The sequence below is a fragment of the Onychomys torridus genome, chromosome 5 (genome assembly GCF_903995425.1).
Source record: "Onychomys torridus chromosome 5, mOncTor1.1, whole genome shotgun sequence".
NCBI classification, from domain to species: Eukaryota; Metazoa; Chordata; class Mammalia; order Rodentia; family Cricetidae; genus Onychomys; species Onychomys torridus.
Window position 1 is genome coordinate 76,575,808 of NC_050447.1, and position 14,228 is coordinate 76,590,035.

The window sequence follows — 14,228 nt, forward strand, 5'->3', positions numbered from 1 at the left end:
GACATAGAAATCATCCTTACAAATGACTCTGTACCTTGAATGGCACACATGAGCATATGTGGTCAATGCAGAACACTAATTAGAAACCACAGGTTTCTAGAAAGATATTAACTGGAAAATATGCAAATCTAGCTATACTACACACACACACACACACACACACACACACACACACACACACACGCCAATTTTAAATCTGAAACATTATAAACTATCCATGTCTATTGAATAGAGTCACATCCATGTTCTCTATGAAACACAAAGATTAAAATCTGCGTCTATCAATGAATGATGGGAAAGAAGTCCTACTTGAAAAATCCAGCGCAACTCTGAGCAAACAATTGCTTTCAAGTTCACATCTAAATAATCCATAATTCTCTCAACCATTCTTCTCCCAGAAGAAAAGATGTGTCATCCAGCATTTCAGCTCAAAAATGAATGCACCAAAGTTCCCATGGAAGGATGCTGCTTAAGTATGACAAACACAGCACAATTCTCAGTCCCTTCCAAACAGCTGGTGGGTTTTAAATGCCTCAGATGCTGGAGGGAGGAGGTGTAGGATCTTTAACACATCTGTAAACTGCAAAAGTGATATGTCAGAATTGATTCTGTTTATTCTAGTCTACCATGAACTATTAACATAAGGGGCTGGGGATGTATCAGTATATAAATAAATAAGCTTATAAATAAAAAACACTTTGTTTTTTAATCTAATAAACAGACAAAGCAGAATTACAAGTATAAGAGATCAAAGAGAACCCCCTTTAGACAGCGATGAAGATATAGGACAGAGTGCTGTAGATCAGTGAACAAGAAAGACTATCAACCCTTGTCCTCTGTGACAGTTCTAGGAAGGGTCTAGGCCTCCTGGAGAGAGAGGGCCCATGATATGGGGTTAGGGGCTCAACCTAGGGAAAAGTCCTGTACCACAGGGCATAGAATTTCAAGTTATTCAGACAAAATTTTCCTTGCTGATAGTTTGTTATTTGTACGGCAGTTTATTAGAATGAAAGTTTTAGTGAAAATTGTTACTTATTTGTAAAATGCTATTGAAAATCCTATCATTGATAAAAAGGAGTTTCAATAGACTTGTTTTTTACACCTACTAGATGCAGTCAAATAAATCATTTCATTTATCGATGTTAATGGTTGCGCTCCTTTTCTACATGTGTTTCCTAGCCAAGGAAATTTTTTGAAAAGAACAAAAGTTGAAAAGTGTAACCTCAGCAATCACTAACTTTGGGGACTTTTCCCCTGGCACAACTGTTCATACATATGCATGTTTTCATCACATATGCAGACAGATGCCTTTGCATTTATTTGAATACTTGCATAAATATTAATGTGTATAAATGCTTGCATGCAGAAACTCCATTTATGAAATATCCAACTGCATAAATTAGGAACATTAGATACTTGCTGCATTAACACTACATAAAATACATGCAATTTGTAGGACTGAAAAAAAAAAAAAAACAAAAACAAAAACAAAGCACAACCCAGTGGAAGAAACCTGATTCTCTCAATAAGTCTGCCATGCCATAGGCAGGAACTAGGTTTTCTGTGAACTGTAGAGAGCCTTTTGATGACTTATAGTCCAGTGTCTATATAGATACTCTGGTCTAAAAAAAAAAATTATGAATGTCCTTTTGACAAGAAAATTTGTAAATTGTTACCTCTGACCCCACCAAGTACCTAATTTTTTTGGTCACCAAATGACCCCGAGAGCTAGCTTTTCACAAAGAGTGTGACTCCAAAGTAATTACTACAAACCATCATCTTCAAAACTTCTCTGAAAAGTTGCCAAATAAAAGGCCAGGGTCAGGAGGACAATATCTTCCCAAAAATTATCTATCAAGGATGTTCTGAAGAACTTCAAAATAATGTAGGCTGTTGTCATTTTCTCTTGGTTGCCCACCAGAACGTGATGGTAAGACCCAATTGCTGAAGACACCATATACTCTGGTGACAGGGAGAAATCAAGTCAACACTGACCGGGAAGCTTCCTTCCCTGCTGACTAGTTTCCATAATATTGGAAGGTGTTGTAGGGATTCATTCCACCAATAGCAGAATGGAGGACCACTGTGGCTGTTTACTTTATTCTGTATCCATGGGTGAATGGAACCAGCAGTCTGATCTCCAACCACAAGAGAGAGTGAGCATGTGCTCTCTCCTCAGTTTTAAGCAGTCACATAACCAACCAAGCGACCATATCCGAAGGCTGGTACTCCAAAGCTATTTGTGGAATGAATACCTACAACAGGAAGGTGATATGCAGACTGCTGGGGGGGAAAAGTCATCAACTGTCTTACAAAGCTATGAACACTGTGAACTACAATAATGACCAGCTTGGCAAGATATTCTCATAGGTATAATAGTGTCATAAATATTATGGGGGTAATCAATTGCTTTCTGATTTGATTTAAAGCTGGTTCTACAAGAGAAAATGCATGTGTAGTCCTGTATATCTGGCTGAGAGCCTATGGTTTGGGAGCTCATAGACTCTGGATGAACCTAGTATTATTATTCTGTTGTTGGCCACAGTATCAAATTGCTGTCTAAACTGGTATCTCTCTACCCATAGATTAGTGTACATCTTGGACCACATCAACATTTTTTGTGCAGCGGATGGCAGTTAATACAGAAGCTCATAGATCAAAATGTAAAAATAATAAGTTTCCAGATGGTATATAGCCACAAATGGGACAGTTGTTTTGGTCACATATCCTCCCTGGGCTCAGGGGACCATTCCAGAAGAAGAGATGGTGAAATCATAAAAACCAGGCATTGGGGAGAACTGCAGCAAACATCTTCTGGACATGACAGGACTACAGCACTCACAAGCCCCACCCCGAGCTGAGGAGCCATTTGTAGTTCATGGCTTCTCCAGGAGAGTAGTTTTCCTTTAAAAATGTGGCTCCTGCTAGGTTGACCCATGGTGGATGGCCCCATACCCATGTTGTTTAAAATGAACCCAGGGGAGACTTATAAAAAGTAAACAACTACAATAGAAGGAAGAGAAGTTGGGAAGGGGGTGGAGAAGAATCTGGGAGGAGATACAGGAAGGGATAGGGGATAAATATGATCAAAATCATTGTATCTATGTGTAAAATTCTCAAAGAATTAAGAAACATATTGTAGTTTTTAAGTTACTTGTATACCATTGCATTTCTGATTCATTCTCAGGAGGGTCAAACAAATATAAAGTTTAAAAGTTATAAAAGAAAATGCAGTAAGTTTCCTGGTTTAGTGAATCTGAATCTATTCAACTACAATTGGCATTTTGGTACCTTCTACCCATCCCCACCCATTCTAAATGAGAGCTATCTATTACTCTTATCTAGGCAAAAGGAATGTTTACATAGTTGTTTCCTTGTGACCATTTGGTATTTCTCAGTTCAGTATATGTACAGCTGGCAATATCATAAGTTTTACTATCTCTGTTTTTATGCCTGTTGTCCAAGTACAGTTGGACTTCTAAAGTTGTTCCCATTGACTATGAAAAACAAAAACAAGAGAGTCTGCATTTCAGATGTGAACCTTTTGTGTCTAATTAGTGATGTTACAGTAAAGTCTCACTGCTCACCACAGCCTGGACATTAGTTTCATTTGTGACTCCACAGACTGGACATTAGTCTCATCTGTGACTGATCCAGACTCAACAATAGGACTGCCACCAAAGCCAACAGAAAAGAAGAATTCTCTGTCAAAACTGCTATTCCTGCTACAGAATGCCTGCTTCTACCCAGAACTCAAGTTCAGTTCTCAGGAAAACCTGCCTGTGTAATACAGCTTAAAAGATCTACCCTGCCTTCCTTTCTGGACACACACACACACACACACACACACACACACACACACACACACACACACACACACACACACTGCTTACACACATTTCTAGTTTGCTGAAGGGAGTGGGTCCACATAACTGAATTCTAATCAGTGAACTATGGATAGGCATGATGTATTCAGCTAGCCAGGTCAGTCACTGAATTCTCTTCTCTTGAATGCATGCTGGATGCAGTTCATCCAGTGGCCAGCAGAGGCATCAGACTGAAAAAGCCTAGATCTCTGAATGACAGCGTGAAGGAGAGCCCTTTAGCCTCCCTTCCGGCTACCAACTCATTGGCCTATGAGTGAGAGGTAAGCCTTTATTGTGCTTAGATCTCAGGACCACCTGTTTAAGTGAGTCCCTTCCTGATTCACACAGTACAGCTGTTATCATCTACAATGCACCTAATATCTCACTAACAGACTGTATTAGATAATTTTGCACCAATGTGACCAAAATGCCTAACACAGCAACTTAAAGAAGAAATGAAAATCCCACTGTTGCTGAAGGTTCAGTCAATAGTGGCTTTCCCCGCAAGTGTTTGCATACAGCATTTTGGTGGTCGGAGCATATGATGGATGGCTACTGCTCCCATCATAGAAGACAGGAAGGAGAGAAATACAAGTGGCAACTAGGGATAATAGACGCTAAAGCTGATCCCAGGAAACTACTTTCTCCAGCTTAGCCCCTCCTCCTACATTTCCAGATCCTCCCCCAAAATAACCATTTCAGTACCAAATAGTCAAAGCATGAACTCTGGGGGGACATTTCAGATTCAAACCATAATATAAACAAATATTTAAGACATTGGGAGCAAAATGAGAGGTAAGGAGATCCAGGAGTGTGGAAAATTGGCCAGGACCTCACAAGAGTTTGGTTGGAAATAAATTCACAGGTTGTACACACTGAAGCAAAGTGCACATACAGTTTTGTTAACCTTTTAAAACATTTATTTAATGCCAATAACACCAAGTACCCTGTCTAATGCTAATGTTAAAAACATGGCAAGCCACATCCCCTAAGTGAAGGAACCTTGGTCTAAGCAGTGTTCAACACTGTGGGAGTATTTTGAAAGTCTCCTAATGGGAATATCTATCATCTCCTATAATATGTGGGTTTGGTATATAATCTACTATATAGGGATCCATAGCAAATCACAAAACAAATTCATTTCTAGATGAAAAACAACAAAACAATTTGAATTTGCCCAAGAATGTGCTAAATATGACAAACAGCACCTGTGAGTCAACACATTAAAACCAACATTCACTAATGCTGCACATGACTGTCAGCAGATCTTTATCAAAGTAGCTAAGCACAGCATGGAAAGACAAATGATAGACACCAAGACACAGACATCCATCTCAGTGAATACCTAAACATATTTACATCACATAGACTCCATCACATCTCCTTTGTAACAATGCTGGGTAGTCAAAACCTAGCCTGGTGTGTCTCTTATTTCTTTTCTTTGTGTTTGTTTGTCTGGACACTGCTGGGGATGATAGAGGCAAGCTCATGCATGCTAGACACAGTACTCTATCACTGACCAACATTTTGGCAAAGAATACTATGGAATCTATATGTTTTAATATAGTGGAAGCAGAATTAAAATGCTATCGTTGCCTTTTAAAATTAAAGTAGAAATGAAGATTCTCTTTGCTTACATCTTAAATAAGCCTGATATTTATTATAATACTTAGAGGGATGCAAAGCAAAGTTAGGGTATTATCTGAAAACAACCTTAGGATCCTCATCATAAACTGGGAAGCAATTTATTTGTGAACTTATAATAATACATGTTGTACCAGACTGAACTAATAAGATTTTTTTTCACCTAGAAAGCACCAGAAGCTTTAGTTCAGCATGCTATTCTCATTAAAAATATCAACTTCTTTCAGCAGTGAGAAGTCTATAATGGATATTAGCCTCTAGGAAAACTTTACAACATCATTTAATGAAGATATTAAATACAGAACCATGATAATCAAAATAACATTGCTCCTAGGAAATCTAAATAAAATAAATGGGTGCAAATGGTAATAAATTCAGAAAACAGAAATACTGCTATTTCTGAAAATATAAAATAAAGTGACTCCTGAGAATATTCCCATGCCAAACTTCTCAATTTTAGTTTCTTACATAATAACAAAACTAACATTACCATGCCAACTCTTTTACTTATATCCTAAGAGTAACTATTTAATTGTCATAAAAATTTTGCAAGGTAAGTATTTTATTTCCATTTCATTTATGGATGTGGAAACCACCATGATGAAGTGGATGAAGCAGGGTTTGTTCAAAGCTGGGTATTTTAGGGTAATGGAGGTATTTAACAGATAGTGGAGGCTTTGTGTGCTGGTCCACACTTGTAATCCCAGCTACCTAGGAAGGTAAGGCAAATGATTCAGAAGCTCAAGTCTGAGCAGCGTGGCATGCTGTTGCCTTAAAATGAAGTTTTAAAAGGCTTGGAATGTTAGCTGAGCAAAAGAATATTTACTTAAGATATGTGAAGGCCCATGTTCAGTCTTCACCAGAGAGCAAAAAAGAAAAAAATTGAACTCAGGTCTGGTCAGTCTCTAAAATCCACTCTAATGCCAAACTGTCTTAGCTAAGACATAGTGGGCAGTGATGATGTAGCTGGGATGGCCAGAGCCCCAGCTCCAGACGGCTTGTGATGAGAGCCCATGTCTTCTCTGTCCAGAATCACATCGTTACCTATGTCTCTTCCCACTTCATTGTGCCGTTTTTTGATCTGGTGTCACAGCAACAATTAAGTGAGTTTCAATCTGATGGGCAGTCTCTTCTCTAGTATACAAACATTCCAAAAAGGAGAAAGCCAGCTGCCTCTCCTTTGGCAAGTTCCCATTCGATCCAAATAAATAATGCAGTGCTTCCTGTTTTAATTCTCTTTAGGATTACTGCTCGTGGTGGCTTCATTTTTGCCTGCTCTAATTATTCCCTATACTAACCTTCCAAATCTTCTTGTAATTCAACACCATTAATAGATTTGAGCACTCACCCACCTTATGAACAAGGGGAGGTTAGCCCTTTTTCAGGATCATAGGTCATTTCAAATATTCTTTGCAAGAACAAAACATTAAGAAATCTTGACCTTTCATAAAACATCCCATTTTTTTTCTTTCCATGTTATTAATCCCCCATTTCAAAAAATAGCATTTGGGGAGGCCTGGGAATTATTACCACCACTTTTCTCTCCATTTATGACCTGGAAGGACTCAAAAGAACAGCTGAGTCCAGCCTGATAACATACATGCATCCTCCCCTCCCCCACCAGGGCACACCCATTCCCCTGGCTCTCCTCAACCAGACGAAACTGCTTTTCTTGTGTGTCTCAATTACATTTTAATAAAATTACAAAAGGCCAAAAAGGAAAGCCAATCATCCCTCCATGCTAGTATCTCCACAGAGTGGGCTCAACTTCACATTTTTAGTGGAGTGCCTTTCGTCTGAATCATACAAAGGGCTTTCACCCATCATGCTTTTGTTGATCTGCCCAACTTAAAATAAGCATCACAAATTATCATTCCCATTTGAGATGTGGGAGAAGACGGGCATAGTGATTGAGATGTAATGCCTGCCTGACATAGATCCTTTTCAAAGTAGGAATGACCTTGGGAACTTATTGCATGATCCCCACATTATAGGAACTTATTTCTTGAGTCTTTCCTTATTTCTTGCTATAAGGCAAAACTAACTTCCCTTGTTTTTAATTAGGATTAGGTCCACCGGTCCCTGCACACACAAAATGATGTTATTTGAAACTATTCAATTACTAGGGTTTTATTTATTTACATTCTGACTTTAGGAATCCAAAGTAAAATGGCCTTAAAGAAGCATCTTCACAAAGTGACCCGAAAAGATGTTTCCAGCATCCCAGTAACAACAAGGACCCAGGGTCATGTCTTGCAGCATCTCTGTCCACTATGTTAACCTATGCTGGCCACTGTCTAGGGTATCTGGTCTGTGTTATAAGCAAGAGATAGTTAATATCTGTATCAAAGCCAACTGCACTGTGGTTTGTCATCCAGAATTCAGAAATCTCATCCATGAGAACAAAAGTTTAGTTTAATCTTTATTCTGGCATAATAACAGGTTTACATGAACAGCCCACATTTCAGACACTACTTAACTGAGACTTCTCTCCACGTTTGGTTGAGAAGGAACGTGGCCCCTGCATGGAATATTAGATGCATACATATTTACGTGGGTTTACACTCTCAGACCTGCCAACCTGAGACTGAGCCTCACTTATGTCACAGTCGGAGAGCCTAATTACATTGCCCTAATTACTGTACTGACCCCTTAGTCAACATTTGCCACTCAACTTTCTAAAACTATGAAATAAAATTGTTCAAGTTACTTTTTAAATTTTTTGATGGCTTAAACATACAGAAGTGAAAATATATATTTTTCCATTTAGCTTCCAAAGAATACACTCACAAATACTGAGGCTATAGTCACCCCAAGTTCAACACTCAGACCTAAAGAATTCCAAGATTCAATGGTGACAATTACAACAAGATCCAGCCCATAAGGGGCCAAGTTACAACAGTCCTAGGTAATGTACTCCCAACATTGAAATAGATAGTGATCCTAAAATTTAAATTGTTCCCCTAATAAAACTGTTTTTTAGTTATCCCTCCAAATCTTCTGGATAAAATTAGCCTTTGCAGCACATAAACATACCACACAGCCTCCCTGGCAGGAGTGGTAGGTAGTTCTTTCGGTTCTCTACTATTGCCAACTTGTCTTCTGCTCACTCCTTCTTAAGAAGTCATCTCAAAACCTCATCTGTCAGTGATCTATAATCATCACCACACTCCAGATAAGGGTAGGTGCCTTCTGCATTCCAGAATCCTTAAAGTCTCCTCTGTCTCCTAACCCCTGCCCCAGGCTGTGTTCTATGATCTAGGCTGAAGACTGTGTATCGACCTTGAACCCACAGCCCCTCACATGGTGCTAAGCACAGAGCAGAAACCTTGCAATAAAATAGGTCAGGAAAGGTAATCATCCTGACAGAGAGGTAGGATTGAACATTTTCATCATATCACATGATAAACCTCACTGGAGAAGCCTGGGACAATGCAAAGCCTTCCTATATCCCAGCACACTTGGGAACAGTTCACAGGGACAGGCTAAGTGAATTATATAAGTCAGCAACTACTGTTAAGAAATTTGAAACTTTGAAATATGGTTCTAAGCTCTCCATGTGGCCTCCAAAAATGCCATTTAGGAATAATCTAATCTCTGTACCAGCAAAAGACACTATCTTTGGGATTTGCCTTGTGGTACAAGACTCCATATAAAACATGTAACAATGCTCACAAAATCCTATAGGAGAAATGCTGCATAGACATTGATGCAAATATATATATATATGAAATAACAAACATGAAAGGCTGTCCAGCACACAATGAGCCCCTCAGGAATCTTCTCTCCCATATGTCTAAAGCCCAGAGAGAGGTGCCAAAGAGACAATGATTGACAGACACATACCTGAATTCTGCACAGCCAAATGAGGAAGAAGAGGCAAATGTTGAATACCCTTGCAGACTGTATATGCTTTGGTGGTACAAGAAGTCATCAAGTTTTCTCCAAAAGTCATACGTTACTCCAAACATGGGAATTGGATTTCCATGTAATCACATCTTTTCATCATCTCACAAGGAAAATCTCTACTTTCAGGAACCTGTGAAGATATAGACAGTGGTTCAGTTAATCCCTGAACTTCAGACGCTAAGGCAAAAAGATGATGAGTTTGAGGTAAGGACATGCTACACAAAAGGACTCTATCTCAAAATGAAGATAGATAGAAGATAGATGAATGGACAGACAGACAGACAGATTATAGACACATAGATACACAGATGATAAATATATACATAGAAGATAGGCAGATTATTTTATATAGCTAGGTAAGTAATCAAGTCAATGGGTGCATGGATGGGTGGATGGATGGACGGACGGACAGACGGACGGACGGACGGACGGATGGATGGATGGATGGATGGATGAACAGACAGAAGAAAGAAGCTTGTGTTGCTAGTAGCTAGTCAAATGATGAGCCCTCATGTTTTCCTCAGGGGAAGACTTTTCAAATGTTCTACTTATTGAGCTGGGTGATAGGTACAAATCTCATTTCATTTCCCCTCCATGTTGAATACAAGTCTCTATATTCCATTTTGATGTGTAATACAGTTCCTGTTTAAAACAGGTATACATTCTTAGTACCAGAAGACTGAAATCAAGTATTATAGACATAGAAACCCCATGACATTTAACTAAGATTAACACATGTATTCTTTTTTCCACAAGAAGAGATGCAGCTTTTGACTTATTGATGAAGATTTAGAGAATTTACAGTTTAACACTTTGAGTCCTTATTTGAATGTACCTTCAAAGTCTATTTCTGAATGACTACAAACTTCAATAATGTCTACTCATGAGACTCAAAAGTCATGTATCCAACCCAAATGGCAAATTAGACTAGAGTTACCCTTCCAGTCCCTGTCTCTGCCTCTCTGAGCTTTCTCCTAGGCCAGTAAAGACTAGATGAGGGCATGGATCCTTGAAGTTGGAGTTGTTAACTGAAGTCCAGTCCTCTGTAGAAGCAACAATCATTGTTAATCCCTGAGTCACCTCTCCAGTCCCTGCCTCTGCCTCTCTGAGCCTTCTCCTAGCTAGTTTTTTTTTTTTTTGGTATACTTATAGCAATAAGTACATATATATATATATATATATATATATATATATATATATATTGGCTACGGGCCAATCAGCATTTTATTTATACAGAGTGATATATAGATTCTAAATAAATATTTGTTTTAAGAATATTATTGCAGGGCTATGAAGAGAGCTCAGTGAGTAGAGGGACTTGCCACAAGCCTGACAATCTGAGTTTGCTCCCTGGCATGCACAAGGTAGAAGGGGAGAACTATCTCCTGTAAGTTGTCCTCCGACCTCTACACAGGCACACACACACACACACACATGCAGAAATGCTAAATTAAAAATATATGTTATAGTCCCAGTAATAATAATCTGTGGCACCATCTGCAAATGTTTAAAACAGCACTGATGGATTTAATAGTTGTTTATTGTGATGATGGTGTGCTTAGCCATTTGCAAGCCACAGTCGCAGACAAATTTTCCTAAACCATCCCACACACAAAACACATATACTCACAGATACACAAGGTGTCAGGAGACAAATGGGAATAATGTGGGAAGCAGATGGGATGGGTGCTTCATGGGCAGACTGAGAACACTCCCCGTATGTAAGTGAGGAAAGGGGCCCCAAAAGAGAGTTCACTAGACGTATACAGAAGACTACAGACAACCTAACACACCTTTATTTTCACATTAGTGTGTGTGTTCCATGCTTTGGAGCCTGCTATTGTTCCCAACGACTTTTAAGTTTAGTCCTTTGCTGAAGCACCATTATCTTTGCAGAATTTAGAGTTTTATCAGTTTTAATCTAGCCCTAAGAACACACATAGTAATGGAATCAAGTTTGGGAGCACTGTAAATAATTTCTGTATCGGTCCTGCCTCCTTCCAAGTGTGTCATATACTTCTGACAATTGGCATAAAGCCTGTGATCAAAATGTTCAACATTAGTCCATCGACTCTGAAGAACCAGATGACGTGGCCTACTGAATTCTCTCAGTGACATCACAGCCCTTTTATTCTGTAAGCATACAAAAATATGGCTTTCCTCCTTAAAGAAAGAGAGTAAATAGGGACTTACCCTTCAGAGTACTTACTAATTTAATGTCTCAAATGGCTTATCTGGCAGAAAATGAATGTGAAATAAATTTATGAAAGTGTTTACAATCCATGCACAGGGGTGGACTGGAGCAACTTTGGGAGAAAATGAGGGCAATAAATGGTTAACTGCCAGCAGTAGACGCATGCTGCAGGACACACAAAGGTTCACAGCAGTTGTTAGATTCATTTAGAGAAACTCAGTTTATTTCTCCAGCAGAGTCTCGCCAGCCAATCTGTATTACAGCCCGCGGGAGCCTTAATATTCTCAGCAGGATCAAGATTCGGGCCACACTGATTCAGCCATTTAATCTTGCACGAGAACAATATTTGGCAGGAAAAGACCCCAAAGCACCGAGGGGATATCCCAGTGGTTCGTTGTCAGCACAGACTGGGCCAAGAACACAGAGGAGAGAAACCAAACCATACAAACCAGCGCTGACATCTCCCGCACCAGCTCTCCACTCAAAGGCTCACGGACACACCACGAATGCAGGGAAACACGGCGTCTACACCTAGAGAGCTAGTTCAGTCATAAATGTGTCTTTAAAGGGCAAAATGTTTTCTTAACGTTCCCAGTGCTGCTGTGAAAAACCCAAGATTTAAAATTATGACTCTACAGACAGGACAGGGAAGGAGACGAATGCAAAACAGCCGTAATTAAGCCGTGGACTTTTCAAAATTTTCATAAGCACAAAAGCAAACATAGATAAAGTATATTTAGAACAGTTGTATGTGTGAAAATATATATATTATTATAGTCTTTAAGCCATCATTAAATTAACAAACTGACCAATATTTTTCCATAATTAGACATTTGTGCCATCTTATGGATGATAGTATGATTTTGTTAAATGTTGTGCTTTGCTTTTTGAGGAAATCTATATTTCCTGTTTTATACTTCTGCTAAGCAATTTGGGTAGTTCGATTTAATTTAGAGTATTTTGAGAAATCCGTGCTGACAGGTAAGGGGGGAATTGGGAAATATAGATACAGAAAAATGAGAAAACAAAAATAAAATAAATAGTACCTATTACTTTACAACAGTGTAAACCACTCAGTAAAATTCGTGTGTGTGTGTGTGTGTGTGTGTGTGTGTGTGTGTGTGTGTGTGTGAAATGTGAAATGTGGAAATGTATATATGTGTTAATGGGTGTGCATGCCCACATACATGCAGAGGGCAAAGGGAGACTTTGAGTTCCTCTACCACCACTCTTCACCTCGTTCCTTTGTGACAGGGCCTCACTGAGCCTGGAGCTAGGCTGGCAGCCAGCCAGACCCGGAAGTCCTCTCTCCTGAACCACAGTGATAGAGTCATGTTAAACCATGCCCAGCTTTTATAAGTTCTGAGATTTTGGACTCAGGTCCTCACATTTACACAGAAAGTGTTCTTACTTACTGAGCTATTTCCCAAACCCTCAGTAAGACCATTTTTAAATATAAGGTCAAAAGTTCCATTTCTTCTTCTCCCAAACACGGGACAGTTATTCTTCTCATATTAACATATTATCTCCCTCTATGAAGCATTAATCACAGCTGGGTAGATGTGTTATCTAACTCAGTATGAAGTATTGCTGTAACAATTAACTTTTAGCCTTTCAGAGACTACAAGCTTCATGAGGTCAAGGGTCATGCCTGTTTCATTTCTCATATTCCCTATCTCCTAAGTGTCTACACACAGGAAACTCTTTAAAATGTTTAAGTTAACAAGTTCTCAAAGTGGCTTTCTCTTCCAAATCCTCATTTGTATTTATAGACACCCAGAATAGACATGCCTGGAACTATAGTAGCTCCTCTGGCAATCTTGACCCAACCCCTGATTTAGTAACAGGATCTCTCCTACACCCTGACATATGTATGTCGTATGTCCCAACCTTTGACGTGCTGAGACATACAAAACCCTCTCTTGCTTTTGATTCTTCATAACCTATTGACTAGACCCTCTACCTTTGCTAAGGCCACACCAGCCCACTCCACACAACCTAGTGTGAAAATGAAAGGCATACAAAAAGGACTCGTTCCCTCTTCTAAACCCACAAGGCCTGGTGTAATGTGATATCCACAGCCAGAGTTTACTTCACATACATGCGTACTCAGGTAAGACACTCGGGAGGCAACTTCCATTTCTAACTTATTCTTTATAGACAAAGCACTTGTTTTAAAGGTTTCAAACATAAAGCTGAAGTACAATAGACCATGCCTGCAATCTCAGTGACTCAGGAGGGTGAGGCAGGAGGATCATCTGAACACAGGTATTTGACATTAGCCTGAGCAACAAAGACAGACCCTGACTCTAAATCCAAAGCCAAGCCAAACTAAACATAAAAACTAAGACAACAAAAAATTTGAACTTTACCTTGCCCTCAAAAATCTCCTAACAAGCCAGGTGGTGGTGGCACACATCTTTAATGCCAGCACTTGGGAGGCAGAGGCTGGTGGATCACTGTGAGTTTGAGGCCAGCCTGGTCTATAGAGTTCCAGGGCTGTCACATAGAGGAAACCCTGTCTCCAAAAAAAAAAAAAAAAAAAAAAAAAAAGGAAAGGAAGGAAAGAAGGAAGGAAGGAAGAAGAGAATTTAAACCAAAGTAAAATGAGGGTC

At 39.3% G+C, this 14,228-nt stretch overlaps 1 protein-coding gene across 3 annotated transcripts in view; it reads right to left on the reverse strand.

The window, feature by feature from the left end:
- Nebl (nebulette) overlaps positions 1 to 14,228 on the reverse strand; it is a 364,943-nt gene that overhangs the window by 136,992 nt on the left and 213,723 nt on the right. The window contains exon 4 of one of the 3 annotated variants that reach the window (XM_036186871.1): positions 9,357 to 9,549. The exons of the other annotated variants lie outside the window; for them this stretch is intronic. The gene's annotated coding sequence lies outside the window, so the exon portion shown is untranslated. The remainder of the gene's footprint in view (positions 1 to 9,356; positions 9,550 to 14,228) is intronic. 3 annotated transcript variants of the gene reach the window in all.